We start from the raw sequence: 13,655 nt of genomic DNA, 5'->3' as shown, positions 1-13,655 counted from the left end.
AAGCAATAGCAAGATAAAAGAATGAAAAGCATGAGGAAATGGCATGCTGTGATTTAAAAATAGCCTAGCACAAGCCAAGGCTGCCATGCTGAGCGTGGAGGGAGCTGTGCAGCTGTATGATCACTACTGCCTTACATGACCTGGAGCATGCACCGACTCCCTCGATTTCTTCCTCTGTCCCAAATCTGTGCCTGGCTAAGGATTTCTGGGAACTGTAATGTAGCATTGCAGATGAGGATCGAGGGCCAAGCTATGTAGTTGTGGAAGAGCCAAGACACACGTAACTTTAGGCTCTCTGGGCTGGAAGGGGAAGAGGGTGCAATTTCAAAGGAATCACTAGTGTGGAAAGAATATGTGGAAATTCCTAGTTCACAACTGGAGCTATGTAAAACTTGGCCCTCGTGCTTTTCAGAGATTTGCTGTTTTCTCTTTTATGTCAGTTCATGCAGGCTTGCACCCTCTGGCTTTTCTTTTGTGTTCTGGGAATTGAATAAACCCTGGAAGTAGTGAGAATCATCTGGTCTCACAACCTAACCATGCAAAATGGCTAGCGTGGTTTTGATGTGAAATTATAAATCAGTCCAGGTTCACACAAAGGGTTTCTGAGCTGCAGCAAACTTTACACAAATGTGAACTTGGGTTTGGATTATTTTTATTTAAGTTTTCCTCTTAATTTCATCCCTTCTATGTTTTTTTCATTAACAAACATCTGGAAATTGCATAAGCTGTAGTAATATGGATGATTATCTTCTCTTCCCCCCCCTGCCTCAGTGTATCATTAACTTTTCTTTTTGCTCCCTTGTTTCCTGTTCCACACACAAATGGGCTTGAAAAAAGCCTCAATGAAAAGTGTGTTAGAAGGACTACAGTAGCTTTAGGACTCAGAAAATAATGTATTCACAGGTCACACCAAGTAAAGAGTTTGAGTACCCCTCTCTGTGAGGTCTAATTTTGGTATGTTTGAACTATCGACTGATCTTATCATGAAAAAATAAATGCTTATATTACAGTTAAGCATGAAGGTCGTAAGGAATAAATATATTCCTTTAGGTAGACCATTGTCCAGTCATTAATTTTACTTGTGTTTTCCTTAATGCCATAATTCCATCTAACTCAAAGCTCAAATGCTTATATTGCACAGCCAGAGAGCCAACAGGAATAAAGTGGTAGATCTAATCTAGCCATACTTTTAAAAAGCTTTTAACACAGACCTTCACAGAACACCAGAGATGCTTAGAGAGTTTGAGGTCTGTGAGCAAACACAGCATCAGCAATCCCATTCCAACGGATTTAGAAGTGACGTGGTAATGAAGTGTGCAGGGAGAGAGTGCAGGGGGGTGAAAATGGGTAGGAAAAAGGCAGCCACTGAGTTGCCACCAAGAGCACTGGGTCCAGTTTTTCTGTTGACTTTCCAAATGCTGAGTCACATAAGCAAAATGTTTTTGTTGACTGTTTCTTTATTCTTAAACACCTGTTACATATTTTATAAAAATAAGTAACATACAAAAAATTTACAACTGTAAAAATGTGGTTTTAATACAAAATTTCAGTAAACCAAGGTCTGTTTAGGCAACCCAGCTATGCTTACAGCCTTTAAGAATACATAGCTTCTGTTAGTCTGATGTACAAGGCTGGTGGCTGAGGTCTAAAGAGGAAGAAGAGTAGATACCCCTAAAGAATGACCTAAGACCAGAAGCCAGAAGGGTAGTGAGGAGACATGGACAGAGCCAGCAAGAATGCCTAAAAATATTTTGTTTTCATTGCACCTTGTACAACACACAGGGTGTTTACATTTCAGAGAGAAACCCGCACAAATAGACACATTATAAAGTTGAAGGAACTGAAAAGATACAGTAGGGATGTGAAAAGTCTTAGTCAACCCAAAGGTATCCAACAAACCTGAGTCTCCCTAACCCAGTCATGCAGCTTGCAGCCTTGAGGCCCTGAAGCTCTGGCCACCAGGTAAAGGAGAGGAGGCTGTCTGGGAAATGTCCCCATGTGGGAAGGAATCTTCCTGGGGCCTCCATGCAGCTGTCATCTACTAAGGAGCCGAAACCCAGCAAAGAAGAGGAGGTGAACAGGGTAGCGGGCAGAGAGGGCTGCTAGCAGGACCAGGCGTTGAAAGGGCAACTCAGCTCTTCCAAGCCAACCAGCAGCTCCAGCTTCTGCCTGGCTGCTTATGCAGGGATGAGTGAAATGGCCTCAGCACTCATCCCCTCCGTGGCCCTGAAGCATGGGAGCTGAAGGGCTTGAGGGGACGGTAGTGGAGAGCTGCTTTTCCCAGGAAAAGGGGGCTCTGAGTCTCATCCCTGTGTTTGCAGTCGAGGGACCACTGGTAGCATTGGCCTCCAGAGCACTATTTGTTTTGTTCTTTCCTGTCTTCACCCAATGAAGCAATGTTTAATCAGCCAATTTTTTTAACTTGTTGCTTGAAAGCAGAATGCAGGTTCCCAACTAGGACATTTAAGTAGGGCTTACGTGGGCACTCTCAGCTGTTGAACCCAACCCTTTGGCTGAGACTCAAGACCCGGCAGAAGGGTATTTACACCTGATATCCAGCAGGAAGACAAGCTGTTAGAGGAGAGGAAGACAAATGAGCAGTTTTGTCAGAAGCAGCAAGGATCAGCCAGTGACACTTTTATGACCACCTGAGGGACTTCCAAGCAGATGAGTGCACAATCATGATGCCTCAGTGCTCGTGGGTCCCAGCTAACTTCTCTGTTGGGAATCTTTGCTGGGATTACTCACCTTGTCATCACTGACTGGCAGTTCAGCTTTGTTGTGACCCAGTATAAGCGTGAAGTTCTGACCACAGCCCCCACATTGGTTTGCACTGTGTACAAGAGTTGTAAGGATTTAGTCCCCATGGTATTTCTGTCCCCCTCCTGCAAGGCACAGGAGCCAAATTAAGCACCTAAACTTAGTGACCTGGTGGCATACCTAAGACAGATCATACCTCCAGACCACTCAAGATTTAATCCATCCATCACCAGAGTAGATATGGAGGTTCCAGGAAGCCAACTGCAAAGGCTGAAAGCCTTTCTATGAAACCTTGCTTTCTGTGTATTCTAAGTAGCAAGCTGATGGACCTTCTGATCTCTCAGATCAAGGGGCAGTGGTAAACTGTCCTCTTCTCTCCAAGAGGGCACACCTGGGGAACACTGGTCTCTTGCTCACACACCCCCACATATATTTCTCTTTTTATTTACACTATAAAATGATTCCACCTCGAGTGCTAGAAGATGGCATCTTTCAGAGGTGATAATTTTCAGGACACTGACAGGTGTGAGTCATTTGGAAAAAGCACTACAAACCTCCCTCTAAGAATCCCTTTCCACATCTTTATCTGTAGTTGCTATAGAGTCTGTGATTTTTGTAATGAGTTTATTTTATCATGTTTGAGCAGTTTTCTCCCTCTCTTTTTCTATTTGGAAGGACAGTAGCAGGAATGTGTCTGGCAGAGAAGGATGATACTTTAACAGAAGAACCAGATGATGCTTTGAAGCTTTGTGGCTTAGCACAGATTTTTCATTTTATAAAAGATGCTATTTTTGTGTTACTGGTCAGGCTTATATCCCTGGTTGTTGGGCAGGGCAGTTCAAATTCCCTTTGATTCTGTATTTCTTGATCTTTAACTACCAGTTTCAAAAGATTATTTGTTCATGTCATTTTTTCTCTCTCTTTTTTGCATTCACTATTATTTCTTAGCCATCTTATATTAAACTATGATGCACAATCTTCCTCCATGTGTCCTCCCATACTTCAACAATGCAAGGATAATACCCTGATAACATCTTTCTTCTTGCAGTAGACTATGTCAAAGCCCAGGTGTTTCTTTAACCTTTTCGAGTCTGGTTTGGTGAACGAGCAAAGAAGGGAGCTGTTTGGGACCAGACAAGCCATACAGCTAACCTAATCTCTGCGTGCAGCAATGGGAACAAATCAGGAGGAAATGGCTTGGAAATGCTAGTACAGAGAAACCCTTCCTTGTTTAATTCATCCTGCTTCCCCAGTGGCTTTCAGCTCGTGTGTGTTATGGTTTCTCCTAACTTCTCCATGCTTTCTTCTTGCCTGCTTAAAAAAAGTAAGCCACTGCCAGCCAGAGCTCTGCTACACTGGGAAGTGTTACTACCACAGAAGTATTTGGGAGACTGTTGCCTACTGTTGTTTTGGGGATTTTTGGGGGGTGAGAGGAAAGATTGCTCAAGGTTTTGGAGTTAAACTGGGCTCTTTGTGTTGCTAAAGCATTTGGAACCCTTTGGTTTTCTTATTTGCTGGAGGAAGACCCAAGACTATGCCTACAACAAAGGAATTTATAACACATCAGGCTGCCCAGGGAGAGTCCTTCATTTTCCTCTTTGTAATTCAAAACAGCATTTGCATCCTTGCTGGAAGTGGAGCCCTCCTTAACTTTCCCTCACTCGAGGGAAAGGAAGTGCTGAAGGATGGAGCAGTTAAGCATACATGAACCCAAGCATCTCCTGTGCGTGGGAATTTCACAGGAGAAAGGCATCTGTTGTGCTGAAATAGCTGCCCTCCAGAGCTGATATTTAAAGCTGCAGGCTGTCACTCGTTTGCAGTTGAGATCGTGTCTTTGCTCTGGAGGAGGTAACACCATCCTATAATCCAGACATGAAAGATCTCTGTGGGGTTTGCCATACATTAAGTGCTATGCAAATCTGTTTGTACAATTCTTCAAATGCACATTAATTTTATTACATGAACAAAATCCTTTTACAGCAGATCAGATTTGTTCCAGTTGTTTGCTTGTGCCTTGGTCCTCCCTAAGGCCTTAATACATGAGGTGAAAGAGAAATGTTGTCTTTACTTTTATTCATCTTGGACTTAGACCTGGATGAGGCCTCAAGCAGTAATAGTAATATTGCTTCATTAGCCCAAATGTACCTGGGTCAGGGGCATGTGACGTCAAAGAAAAACATCACTTGCAAGTTGGTGTGAAAATTAGGAGCTCTCTGAGCATGTTACCTGTGCTTACATGTTGATAGTCCGCTTCACCAGTAATAGTGCATTGGCCAAGCATTTCCCACTCACCAGAGCAATGTGAGGTGGTGACTCTCTCAAGAGCCATCAAATCACCCACATTTCCCCTACCACTATTGATGAAATTTAGGATAAGTTTAGTACAGCTCATCATGGAAAATATATTCCCTCTGCCCAATCAAGCTGACAGAGAGGGTATGAAGGGTTGCCACACCTTCCCAGTGCTGAGAGTTATCAACTTACATCCTCCTATATCCTGCATCATTAAATTTGACTGGCCCTAGTTATCATCTCAGCAGCAAAAGCTATTATGGTTTAAATGGAATTATGCATTTCTTCTTTAAATTCAGATGCAGCATTTGATTCAATGACTGATTCAATTTACCACTCAATTTCTCAGAATGGCTTAGTAATAAACTGCATGAAGAAGCAATCCATTTTTGTTGGGGCTCATTTGTACTGATCTAATTGTATCAAATATTGCCCTTTCCAGTCTTAGGGGAGAAAGTCATGCAAAGGAATTTGTGCTTCTTGTTTTCAACCTTTTCTAATTTTGAATGTGCCCATCAACCTTCCTTTTTCTTTTTAGAGCAAATCACTTATATTTTGCATCCTACTATGATGTCTTGAACCTTGCACTTACTTTTGTAAGGAAATTTCATTGCCATTTCACAGTCATATCTGGCCTCTTTTATGTTTCTTTTTTAATGTACATAACCAAGAAGCAATTCACATACCTTTTAAAATTGAAAGTTATGCAAACAAACGGTAATATTGTCAGTGAAGAGAATAAGATCCCATGAAAAGGCAGTTGGATGAGAGTCAAGAAATCTAGGCATGGTTTATCATCTTCTATTGACTGCTCAGGCAGTTTTGAGCAAGCCACCGTATCTCTTTGTGTTTGTTTCTTATTCCACTCTGAAGAGAAACTGAGACACAGTTGTGATTTCTTTCATTTTCTCTACGCTGCTAAGTGTCAGGGAACCCAAATCTTATTTGTGACTTTGTGATGCAAGTGAGCAAAATGTGATAGTCCCGTGTCAAAACAGTCACTTTGCTCTATTGGGGAAAACACTGGAGAACCTGTAATGTTGTACATACCAGTGTAAGTATGTGATTAACAAGACCGGTGCAAGCATTCCTGGAAAGACATTTTCCACATCAGTAATTCAGAAGCCTCTCAAATTTTAAATCAGACAGACAGTCACAAAGTTCCTCGGAATAAATTATATCTGGTCTTGCTTGGCCTGAGTCTCACTGTGAATCTCAGAAAAGCAATAGCGTGAGCAATGAGCCTGAGAAACAGCCAGAAGGGGCTGGTGAGCCCAGAGGAGCTTGGACGCCAGGGATGGAGGTCCAGCAGCTTCCAGAATAAGGGTGCTCCTTGCCACCAGCACTGCAGGGAAGTGCACCTGGGGCAGCACTATCAGTCGCTGCTGAATGTGGGGTTTTGGGTTACCTCCCCATCCTTCCTTCCCTGAGTCAAGCATCGGCTCTCTGCTTTGGCTCAGTTCACTGCAGTGAACTGAAGGGAGCTTTTTTACCGCAGTATAACCAGCTAACGGCAGACACAAAAAGTCCTTGGAAACCACTGTCTGCCACCTGTCATGGCAGGCCCTTCTCAGGGGGGCATGTGGGTTGGGATGGAGTTACGGGGGACCTCCCGAGCTTCACACAGGTTTGTGCCCTGCGGCTCTCCCCTCGAAACACGATGCTCTGCCAAAGCCAGGGTGAGGCTGAGGGCCTCCCGCCCCCACATCCACTTCTGCGCCCGCAGGCGGGGGGCTGACCTGTAGGTCGCTGCTCTTTCAAGTTTCGGGAGGCCTCGCTACGCTGAGCAACCCCTTCTTGCCCAGATCCCAGCTGGTGACCTGCAAGTGAGAGGTGCCGTGGCGGGGGGAGGTGGGGAGCCGTCTGCTGTCACTGTGGAAATGGGATCTCCTCCGACTGGATTAGTCTCCGCAATCTGGGAAAACATGGTTTCAGTTTTCTCTTTTGTAACAGCAGTCCGTGTTGTCACCTTAGATTATAGAGCCGAACAGCCAGATTATGCTGTCAAATGCTTGCTTCTGCGAGACTGTGTTGAACGGGTCAGGTGTTGTGCCTCCTCTTGTTCTTTCCATAGCTCTTCTGGTTGATTTTTTGCATCCTTCGAAGAGTGAAGATGCCTTGAACCAGACTGAGCACAACAGAGAGGGACTAGCATGCCTCCTGGAGTGAAGGATTGCCGCTGAGCGGAACTGAGGTTTTCACAGCAAAAGCAAAGTTACACAGATATGTCTCTGAACCAGATGCTGGGCTCGGGACCAAGCAACAGAAAGAGCACTGCTGAGCTTTTTATCCATTTGGCCATTGAATTTAGATACCTTCCTTCAGGGAAATTTGAATTTGGATTTTAAGCATTTTGGGATCTGAAGCACCCTGGACTATTGGGAGGTGTTGTGGTGAGCCCGGGAGAGAAGCGTGCAGTCACAACAGGATGCAGAACCTGGACCCACGATTTCCGACAGGCCCACCTCCAACCTTTTATATTAAAGTCTAATGAATTCAGGTGCAGACAATACCTACTCTGTCCTGCGCAATTTCATAGAGCATTGCACTGCTCCAAGGCTCATTTGAGCCCACAGTAAATTAATATTTTACCTGTTGGAATGTTTTCTTGCTCCAGCTAGTTTAAAGGCAAGTTGTGGCAATGAGTGGGTGGGGTGTATTTTATTTAGCTGTGGTGAAAATATTACTGTTCTTGATCTGAGCAGCTGAAGCAATAGAAACCATAGAGAGGGAAAACCACCAAATGGGTGGGGGGGAAGGAGTGCTTTCTTGATGGAGGTGTAAGGAATTTACAATTCTGAGAGTGAAGCACTTGTGAAAAGCAATACATGGATGAAAGGCCATGGACACCTAAGCAGGATGACCGTATACAGCTGCCACATGACTTGGTAAGTAATCATGCCAGACTGCTAGTTACCAGGAAGGTTACCTAGAGGACTGGGCAATGGCTGCTGCCCAGTGCTTCCTTTGCTGGGTCCCAGGGCTGTGTATAACTGGGCTTGATGAGTCGAAAAGTTCTGGGACCCTCTGGTCAAAAGTGGACTTTGCCCATTGCCAGGGAACACAGCCAGAAGATTTCAGATCCTCAAGTGGCCCATTTTTACATTTTCCAAAAAAATTTGCCAGGTTGCTACGCTCAAAGGTTTTCTTACAGCCTGTGGTATTTAGCAGGGAGTATGTCAGATTCACTGTGAATAAACTGTTTCAGAGGTCTACTGTCCACTATATAATTTTAAATCTTTTACCTTTCATCTCACAGCTGGAAAATGTTTCCAGTGAATGCCAAGAGCCAAGGGCTTAGTGAAGGGAGGGCACAGCTGGTTCCACTGCAAAACATGTGAAGCAGAGCGATGCACTGGAAAAGGAAAAAGCAAAACCAGGAGGTTAAATATTAACCAGTTCCTCCTTATATAGGATGCTCCAATGCTTTGGTGATGAATATCAATATCAAACGCCTCAGTTGAAAGAGAAAGGCAGGAGACGTGTTGGCATCTGAGACAAGTCTCTCGTCAAATGCTAATCATGACAAGTCCCACTTCCAGCTAGTAGTATGTAATCAGCCACTTGTAAGTGCTGTGGTTCTGTGCAACGGTGAGGATGGGGCATGCAGGCAAGACACGTGGTTGTGCATCTGCTGTGCAAGGAGGTTTGTGTGCCTTGGAGTTGGGAAGCTTGGCACTGCTGCGTCTCTTGTGTAACAGATGCTCCACTCTGAGCAAGCAGCAAGTCCTCCCACTCCCCCATAAGTTTGGTTGCTAATTGCAAACATGAAGGACTGACATTTTGATGCCTGCTCTTTCAACTTCCTCAAGTTCCTACTTTCAAGCAGTTTGTTTCCAAGCTGAATTGCCTTCTTTTCATGGGTATGTTGGTGTGAGTAGTTTAGACTATCCCGCTAACAGCTTTGCTACTTGTAGAAGCTATGGACATCCAATGTGTTGGACACTTGGCTGTCTTTGCCTGGAAGCATGCTATCAGACCTCCTGTCTACTGAGTGCTAAGAGCATGCATATTTACAGTAGATGAATTAAAGTGCTATAAAGTCACAGAGTAGCTTTTTCTCAAGGTAACTTGTTCATGTGCCATGCCCTACTCATCCAGCATTGTTACTCAGCCCAAGGAGGATATTGGTTCTGTTTGCAATTTCTGTATGAGACTTGATTCTTTATCTTTAAAAGGATGCAGTTGTTTGTCCACCCCTTTTCCCTCCCCATATACCAAAAAGCACAGAATAAACCAGCTATGGCAAAACATTGCCTCTGCAACCCACAGCCTAGCAAGAAAAATGTGTTTCTTTTTGTGGCAGCAGGGGGAGAGACCCCCAGACAAGAAGTTTTTGTTCCTGATTCTTCTAACCCTCCCGCCTTTCTAAAGCTAGGTCACATCTAGTCTCTGACCTGTTTGTCACTCCCTCTGCCCCACCAAGCTGTTGTGAACATCTCCTGTCCTAGTCATTTAGGATTCTCTAATTAGTGACATGATAGTTGGGCAATTAATGAACCAAACCTGCATCATAATGAAGGATAAACATTGTTAGTGAGTCACTCTGAAGCAGGAATCCAGCGCTGCTGGAGTGTTTTTTCCCCAGCAAGCTGCAGCTGGTTGTAACAGGGGTGTATCTTTTATATGTTCTGCCTCGGGGGCATATTACTTCAAACAGGACTTTGCTGTGTGGCTGGAGAAAACAACCGTTTGTTTGCAGTTTTCCTTTCAAAGAGATGAGTCTAAATCATGCTTGCTTGATTGAAGCTAAGTAGTACCTTCAAGGCCAATCCCTTTCTCATAGTGGCTATTTTCAAAGGAAAACCTCTGCTGGATTTCTCCATGCAGGGCACTCATTGAAGGGACTATGTCTGTACGCCTGCCTGCAGACAGTAATGTGCCCACAGAGTGAGCGGGGAGCAGTGACAGGAGCTCCCATGTCACCGACCACAGCCCATTTTGCCATTACTAGTGGAAGGGACAGTGCGTATGAACGGAATAATTAACTCTCTGATTGCTGGATGAAGCTTTTCTAGGGGGAGGCTCAAACCAGTAACACTGTACACAATCAACTTGGGTTAGTGGTTTACCTCAAAAAGTGGAGGAAGTCACTTAGCTCTTTAAGCAGAAGACTACCACAGCCATAGTGGTTTTGCAGCAGCATGGGTTGGTGGATATTACTTAGAGGTGGAGAAAAGTGCTGTGGCAGAGCTCAGGGATTTTCCATCATGGCCTTGAGTGGGCAGCGATGGTTGTTGGGTTGTGGGGATCCCAACATCCACATCCAGGGCATCTCAGCAGCAACTGCAGGAGAGGCCAGCATCTTACCCACCTACATGCTTTTTCAGCAAAGGTATTTATAGCCTAAGCAGTCTTACGTCCAGACTGGAAACCATCTCTTTCTTACTGCCCAAGATGCACTTTGAATGAGATCAGTCAGATTTGATGTTCTTGGGATTGCACTAGAAACCCCAGCAGAGGGTGGAGGGGCTGCATCTCATCGAGACCCAGCAGGCAGAAGGTGAAACATGGCACTATTTCCCACTGAGGGAGCATCACTTAAGCAATAAACAGATGCCTACCGCTCCTGGCAGACCAACGCCAGACTGTGGATTTTGAGGGTATGAGAAGCTGCAGATCAGGAAGAAATGGGATTCGCAACAGATATCTTCATCTCAGTGAGTCTGATCACGCTAGCCTTCTCCTCTAGTCAGCAGAGAGACAGCTTTCTCTATGGAGAGATGCAAAGCAGCTATGTTAGGCGCTCACTCTGAACCATCCTGTAAAGGATGCCTTATTTCTTCATTGAACTTGAGGAAATGAATCTCAGGGGGTTTTCTGGCTTCCATTTACACCCCCAGTATCACCTGAGTTGCAGGTTGTACATGCTTCATGTATTCTCTTGCATGTCCTCCAGGAGCAGGCTGGAATGTCTTGGGATTTGAAAAGTCTTCCTGTGGTCATAAAAGTTGCATGTGGCGTAATTCAAAGGGCCTGCAGACATGAATGAAACAAACTTCCAGATAAAGCTGTGAGGAGACATGGAGTGTGCCCCACCTCGTCATGGAAACCCACCAATTTACAGAGTTTGCAAATAATATGGCAGTGGATTATTGCACTTTTTATGCCTGATGATAGTGCTTCAGAGAGGCTGTGACAGAGTGGCCTGTCCCTTTAGGAGTCCATACAATTGTCATGTCCATGGCTGGCCCTGTAAATGGGATATCTACACAGAGGGTGGACAGAAGGCCTCATGCAAGTGGGAACACAGAGTAAGAGACACTGATCAGGTTATAAACTCCTTAGGTGCCTCTCCATCTTCAAGCTATACATTTTAGCCTGGTTACACACTGCTAGGAAATAGCTGAATCATCCCTAGAGACCTGCAAGAGCAAACCTGTAAGGAGGAAGCAAACTATTGCAGTAGCCCTGACACAGGCAAGAGAAAGGAAAGTATCTCCAGAGGTTTTAGCTTTGGCTGGATGTAGAAGCAAGGTCCACCTTGTATGTTAGAGAATAGCACTGCTGAAAGAGACTTGTGGGTCTGGCAGAATAAGGAAAGGTGACAGCTGCCATATGGGAAGAACAGCAACAGCTCACTGGGGCTTCAGGGATCCTCAGAGATTGAGGCAGGAGGAAACTGTAAGTCCACCTAGTACGACCTTCTGCAATCAATGGCTGCAGATTCCCAGGTATCTCTGCAATAAGCCACCAAACCGGTGTCTGACTGCAGCTTTCCTTCAAGAACAGTTCCTGTTTGGCTTTAAAGAGTGAAAGAGATGGAACATTTTCCTGGATAGGCCACATTCATGGGTGTCTGCAAAGCCCACACTCTGCCTGACACCCTGGTGACTGGGATACACTGTGCTGAAGCCACAGCAGCTCTCGCAGGGAATGTCAGAGGAGAACTGGGACGTCTTGCCCCATGACCTGTGCCACACGTCCCGTCTGCAAATCTCTGCAGCATGCTCAACCTCTGATGGAAAATGCTTACAGTCCAGTTCAGCTGAGACGCAGAAGGCAGATCCCATGACTCTACATGGCTTAAACATTGCTGAGATTTTTCCTCTAGCTGTCACTGAAAATCTCCACAGAAGGAAGAAGAACTGAGACATTTAGTCAAAGAAAATTGGGGAGCATTTCCAGCTGTCCGAAAGGTAGCCAGGACACATAAGGTGCATTCCCCACAGTCCCAGCTCCTGTCACAGCCTGTTTTTCATCCAAACTAAAAGTGCTCTAGGATTTTACAGGAGGAGAAAAAGGAATTTCCAGGGAAGTGAGAAGATCCTTTAAGAGTCCCTCTGAAACAAGCATTACCTGGCTCAGCCACGTGCAGTGAAAAGGATCCCACCTTGTCCACCTCCACTGTATCATCTACCCTGCTCTAAAAATAGCCTCTTACTGCTGAAAGCACTCCACTTCTGTTCTCAGTCCATGTGTTTTTCCTGTCTTGACTTTGTGCAGTGCTGTCACTTGTTTTAGATGTGCAGACAGAGTGAAACCGCCATCCATACCAACTGGCAGAGGGAATAAACTCTTAAACAAAAAATGCTCCTTGCAGTGGGCAAGACACCTTGCTCATCTCAGATTTCCATTTTAGTATTCAGTTAAGCTGGGTAACTTTTCTGCTTACCCAACATAATTGGAGCTTTGCAGGTACAAAAATATTTGCTCTGTCAGGGCAGAGAGCAGTCATTGTTTACCACGGCCTAAATTCCTTGCAAATGTTTTCTTGTATCTTCTTATTCACATCTGCTTTGGCTAAACCATACCACAATAACCCTTTGTAACGCAAACACCTTGGTATGGCATGTTAGGATCTGTTCCACTGAACCAATTTAGAAGGAAAGCATGCTTGTAACTGTGTAATTGAACTGTGCTGATATGCATGTGCCAGGGAACATTAACTTCTCCTAAACTCTCAATAGTTTCACATTCATGGTATTTTTCCAGATGGATTGTAGCTGAAACTGTATCTTTAATGTCCTTAAGATACAGCACAGCAACTCATAAACTTCTTGAGCTCCACAGAGCATTGGGTGGAAAAGCATTTGCTGTGCCAGATTTCTCCACTAAGTATTTCTCCTGACAGTGGCATGTTGAAAAACCATGTAACTCTGAGATCTGATGGTTACAGTGCTTTCTGAAAGGAAAAATAGTGTTGTGAGCAAAGGTTAACCTACAGTGATTGATTTACTCAAGCTTTAAGCAGTCACGCTGAACCTTTGGATAAATGTTTATTTAACATTGAAAATGTGTTGTTCATTTTCACAACACAACAAGTGTCTGTGCTTGCTGGGACACGGCAAGGTTGGCTAAGTTTTCTGCCTTCAAAAAAAGAGCCCTAATATTAAGGAATAATATGAAAAAATACTTTGCCACTGAATGGGATAACATTTTGGGTTAGTCGCTCATTTATAGCTTTGTTTGAGAGGCTGAGAAAGGGATTGTCCCCCCAAAAATGAGAGATACTAGAAATTATTCATCAGCAAAGCCCAGTACTCTCTATAGGCCTGGCCTAGTATGCATTAATCCACACTGTAGTTGATTGTCAATGTGATTAATCAAAGCATTAATCCTGGAAGGGGGAGGTTTGAGCCTTATCCATCTCCCTCCTGCCT

This window comes from Ciconia boyciana, chromosome 1, assembly GCF_034638445.1.
Source record: "Ciconia boyciana chromosome 1, ASM3463844v1, whole genome shotgun sequence".
In the NCBI taxonomy this organism is placed as follows: Eukaryota; Metazoa; Chordata; class Aves; order Ciconiiformes; family Ciconiidae; genus Ciconia; species Ciconia boyciana.
This window is presented reverse-complemented; position numbering follows the sequence as displayed.